Source organism: Salvia splendens, chromosome 2 (genome assembly GCF_004379255.2).
Source record: "Salvia splendens isolate huo1 chromosome 2, SspV2, whole genome shotgun sequence".
Lineage (NCBI taxonomy): Eukaryota > Viridiplantae > Streptophyta > Magnoliopsida > Lamiales > Lamiaceae > Salvia > Salvia splendens.
The window spans coordinates 17,785,368-17,791,408 of NC_056033.1; the positions used below are offsets into that span (position 1 = coordinate 17,785,368).

Sequence of the window (6,041 nt, forward strand, 5' to 3'; positions counted from 1 at the left end):
TTTATGGTGGGATGAGAGGAATAAATTTTACATACGACAAAAAAAAACCATAACATTGGTTTGTTGTTCCCTTCTGGGCCTATCAAATTGGGCGGATATACGATCTGAATTTTTCTAAAATTGATATTCGATACCCGATCTGAAACTGGTTTCGGGTAATCGGATACCCGAATCGGGTATCCAATCCTGATTTTGATTTTTCATTTTAGAAAATTAACTACAACTTTTAGTTCGAATTTGATACAAGTATGAAGGAATTTATGAAAAAATAGCTGCAAATTTTTAGAAATACAAAAGGTTAATTGAAATTGGTCATGGACTCATGGACCATGGTATATAAGGAGTGCGAAAATCTAAATAAAGCAATCCTTGTTTATCCTTAATAACTTAATTAAATGTATCAACGTAATAACACAATATGGCAACATGTTATTATCAACATACTCTAGATTAAATTAATTATGGACTCATGGTATATGATATCCCCATTTCAATTTTATATAATGTGAAATTTTTAAATTAAAAAAATCATTCATATGATATCCATTTTTAAATTTCAATTATACTATATTCCACTTCAATATTCTAGATTAATTATTTAAATTTTTAAAAATTAGAATAAATACATAATTGATCAAAATTTAAAAATTTGGATAATTCAGGTATACCTGATACCCGATAATCCAAAAATCTCATTACATGATCTCGATCTGAAAAATCGAGTATTGTGTATCGGGTATCTATTAACCCGATTTTTCGGATTTGAATTATCCGATATCCATTTAGACAGATCTATTCTGTTCTTATTTCCAACTCATTAATTTGTGTTTAAGCTTCCCTAATCATGCTCATTAGTCATTACTCACTCGCCCTCCCACAACTTTCTCTCTCGTACTTATATGCAAGAGAGGAAACAATATTAAGTTTTATTTTGTTTTATTTTATTTTATTTTTGAAGCTTTATTCTCTGTGCCTATGCTGGATTGTGCCATTGCCAGTCTGGTTCAATAAGGCAAGTAATTGAGATCTATTTTGTGCCTTATTTTATAATGTTAGTTTGAATGCTGTTGCTTTTTGGCAAAAGAGTTCGTTTTTCACTATAATCTCTCATCAAATTTGTTGGTAAACATCGTGTCTAAATGCCCATGTTCATACTTTTGATCAGATTGAATAAGCTGTTTGTAGCAATTGGGATTTTCTTTTCTTGTTGAGAGTGTGAAAAAATTTGCCTCAAGATGCTGATTTTGTGCTAATAATGCTGTAGTTCTTGGAGTTGTAATGGAAAAAAGTTCAATTTTCACTATAAAATTGAAGAAGATGCTCGTATGAATCCGATGTTTTCTCTTCTTGTTGAGACTTGAGAGTGGAAATTTGCTTAACATTCACTTTAAATGCATTTTGTATAATGTGCTTTACTTGTTCCTTATGTGCTAGGTAGTTTTTGTTTTGCTCGTGGCGTTGGGCAATGCTGCAGAGTACAATGGGGTGTGCGAGTCCGATTGGCCACTGACCCCTCGGCCTCACAGTGTGTCCGTCTCAGAATTTGGGGCGGTGGGAGACGGGAAAACATTGAATACCGTAGCATTTCAGAATGCGGTTTTCTATCTCAAGTCGTTTGCAGATAAGGGCGGAGCTGAGCTCTATGTTCCCGCAGGCAAGTGGCTCACTGGGTGCATCACCCTTACCAGCCACCTGACGCTTTTCCTTGAAAAAGACGCCGTGATTCTCGGCTCTCAGGTACGCGACGAAGCTCTAGTCTGTTGATTTGAAGACTAAATTATTTTCATATTTTGTTTTCCCCTATATTCTTTCCAAGAAAATAAAATTTACAGTTCTTGCAATATTAGACTTTCTTCTTGAATTTTTATTGTTGTTTTATCAAAACTCATTGCCAAATTCATATGAAATCTTATTATGCAGGATATTTTGCATTGGGATGTTGTCGATCCGTTACCTTCATATTGCCGAGGCCTTGAAGTGCCTGGTCGAAGATATCAGAGCTTAATCAACGGGAAAATTTAACTGATGTTGTTGTCACAGGTAGGGATTTTTTTTAATATTTCGATTTTGTTAGTCCTCTTTCATTTACTTAAAATATTTCCTTATCGTGTAATTTTCGTTGTTGTGCAGGGAATAATGGAACTATTGATGGACAGGCTTCTATTTGGTGGGAACAATTCAGGGATCATTCTTCAAATTACAGCAGACCGCACCTGGTCGAATTTCTGTGGTCGAACAACATTGTTGTGTCAAACTTAACCTTCTTAAATGCACCCACGTGGAACATACACCCGGCCTATTGCAGGTGCTGTCTCGTTATCTATTCGCAGTTTGTTCTCTTTGTTATCTATACAACAGTATGGTAGTGTAACTTCATTTTCCGGGTGGCACGGTTGCAGTAAATTGCTTGTCCAGAACATAACGGCTTATGCTCCACCCGACTCTCCCAACACTACTGGAATCGTCCCAGGTTTGTTGAAATTGGGATTTTTCGTTATATTATGTCTCAAGTTTGGTCTTCTGAATGATATCTAGCCGATATTTTGTGCTCGATGTAATTTCAGATTCGTCGGAGTATGTTTGCATCGAAAACAGCAACATCAGCACGGGATACGATGCTGTGGTGCTGAAAAGTGGTTGGGATGAATATGGGCTTAGCTACAACAAACCAACGAGCAAGGTCCACGTTAGGAAGGCGCGGTTACAATCATCATCCGGTTCCGGACTCGCGTTCGGAAGTGAGATGTCCGGCGGGATGTCCGACGTGCTGGCCGAGCATCTCCATGTGTACGACTCGGTGAACGGCATCGAGCTGAAGACGGCCAAGGGGAGGGGCGCATACATCAAAGACATATTCCTATCGGATGTCTACATGGAAAACGTGCAGCGAGGAATCAAGGCAACGGGTCAGTTCACGAACCACCCCGATGATAAATATGACCCCAATGCCCTCCCAGTCATCGCGGGCATAAGCTTTAGTGATATCGTTGGCGTAAATATCACCAAAGCCGGGGTATTCTCCGGTATAGACGAGTCCCCATTCACGTCCATATGCCTCTCCAACGTGTCCCTCACTGCTGCGTACGACCCATCCTCGCCTTGGATGTGCGCTTATGTTGAGGGGTCGTCTGACAATGTGTTGCCCGAGCCTTGCCCGGAGCTCCAAGTCTCGTGGTCTAGCCCCTCCTCCGATTGCTTCATCTTCTTGAGTCCAAGCAGCCAAGTTGCAGCCTTGTGAAATTATTTTTCCCATATTAAGTTCTTAGTCATTCTTTCATTGAGAACCGTCGGAGCGAGACACACGCGTTTTCCCGTGTCGGTGGAGGAGGTGAAATATCATCGTGCGGTCCGCGGCGGTCGATTATGTGTACAGTATCAGTTCTTTCATTCATGTGTAAGAAAAGTTTTGGGTAGTGCAAGACTCTCAAATGTTTGTTTGTCTTGAAATTCTTTTTCATGTTTAATTGGTCATTTTTCATTCACATTTGTGCACATTCTTCAATAGGAGATTTGTGGGATTGCATTCATTATAGTTGGAATCTATCTATACATATATAAAAGTTGAGTTGGAATCTATCTATACATATATAAAAGTTGAGTTTTGGGAGGTTTTGAATAACTATTTTTTGCAAGGGATGTAAATGCAGTGAACAAAAACTACTAATTTAAAAATAAAAATAGATTTTAATTAAATAACTTTAGCTGTGGAAAATTTTAATGTAGCAGTTACGATCATTATTCCCATTGATTACTTTTAATTCATTTCATTTGGCAGTAAAACAATGTTCTCAATTACTAATATGAGCCGGCAGTTACTTAATATTCAAAACAAATGTCACATTTAACAAATGCACCAAATGATGTAACCGCATATGAGATGGCATTAAATTACCTTGATTTTGCATCTAATAATTTAATTATGCATCATTTTCATATACATAGTCAGAAATAATCTCAATTATTTACTCACAATTTAGTGAATGGCTCTGTACTATAGTCCATATCTTCGACGTTTTTTAAACTACCAAATTAAGCTAATAATAATAATCAGTTAAAAGTATGAATTGAATATAATTATACCGATGATTTCTAACGTTTTTTTATTTATGTCATAAATTAACATTTGTTTAATTACTATTAGCTAGAGAAATGTTCTTTCATTTTTGGGATGTATAGTTGCAATTGAAAAGTTTTAGAAATTGTTGGTGATCTTTGTCTATAAATACCTGGTCTATCATTGTGGAGATCGTAAATGAGGCGGAGTAGGTGTCACGTGAGAGAGTGAAAGACGAAGAGCCAAAGATGTGAGTCGGAGGTAGTGGAGAGAGAGTTGTGCAAAAGATGGTAAAAGGAAAATAGCACTTTTAAATCCTATTTTGAAGATCATTCTATTTTAGTGATATTAGTTCATATCTAAGTATTTTCTTTATATTAATTTGTTTTATTTTTCTGTCTAGGCTACAATATTTTGTATTTTACAAATAAAGAAATCACATAAGTTGTTGACTATCTATAATATTTTGAAACTACAACTTCCCAAATTCGTCGCCAACTTCTTCACTTCCATAATTTTCATGAAAAGAAAATCACCTAAAGTCAACGAAATGGCAAAAAAGAAAGCAAAGAAGACAAAACCATAAAATATCACATTCGTATTTGCACATATGCATACAACATAAACCATCAATTTAGAGATTAAGGAGAAAAATAAGGCTGAAGAAGAGTGAGTGGTAGATGTGGTTTGTGTTTAACTATATCTCTTTTCTCTATTTTGCTATTTTTATTATTGCATGGGTATGATTGTTTACAAATAAGTTTTTTCTTGACTTACTAACTTTTGTTTTATTGTTCTAATGTTTATATATGTGCATTTTTCATGAAAAGAAAGACACCTAAAGTCAACGAAATGGCGAAAAAGAAAGCAAATAAGACAAAACCATAAAATATCACATCTGTATTTGCACATATGCATACAACATAAATCATCAATTCAGAGATTTAGGGGTATTTATGGAATAAGCTTTTAAGCTTAAAGCTATAATTTCTGATGTCATAATCTTGTCATTTAAGAATAAAACCTACTATAATATAGACGTTGCCTTCCAAATTTTGCTGCTACAGGCATGAAGCTTTAAAATAATTTTAGCCTTGCCAGTTACACTATTAAAAAATTTGTAACTGCTAGAATTGTGTTAATAATAATTGTGTTCATTTCTTCATATATGTATCATTCAGCCTTATAATTGACACGGATATTTCTATAATTATTACCATAATTTCTGAATTATTTATAGATGTGCATGGAGCCAAGAACGTGTAGTAACTGTTACTAATAGTTATAATATTGTATTCAATGGAAGGTGTGAAATGATTCAAAAAAATAACTCCCAACCGTTTAGAAAAATCTAATATTTTGCCTCCATTCAATCATACATAATTTAATTAAAACTAATTATTGTGAATGGATTTATACATTTCAACTGCCAGTTTCACATCTTTAATTGAATGTGATGAATATTTAAAAATTGAGTGTTCAACATGATTATTTATACATTTCAATCGACGATTTCACAATTTCAATTGAATGTGATGAATATTGAAGAATTTAGTGTACATGATTATAAAATGTTCAAAGTCATTGAATGCAATAATATGAAATAAAAAATGAGAGTAGTTACACTTGTCTATTAATTTAAAATCATTTATTCAATTCAGCCGTTTTCAATTATAACAATAAATATGAAAATAAAAAGTTGAGAATTTGAAACAAAGAGTCTTTTAATTAAATTCATTCATAACGCCACCCAATCATATATAAACGGGCATGTATATACTTATTTTTCATTCTCCGAGCCACCTCCGCTATCGCACCTAAATTCCTGACGAGTTGACAGTGAATATTCTATAAAGCGTCGTTGGAGAACAATGAATATCGACGCTATTCTGAAGAAGATGGAGTGCTTACCAGAAGATGAAGCATGAAGAGGATGGAGGCGCCCCTGACAACATCCAAATAACTACCTACTAACTGAAAAATCTCC

The 6,041-nt window shown here is 34.8% G+C and overlaps 1 pseudogene; it reads left to right on the plus strand.

The window, feature by feature from the left end:
- Positions 1 to 322: 322 nt before the first annotated feature.
- On the plus strand, positions 323 to 3,238 carry LOC121775149 (annotated as a pseudogene).
- Positions 3,239 to 6,041: the final 2,803 nt, after the last annotated feature.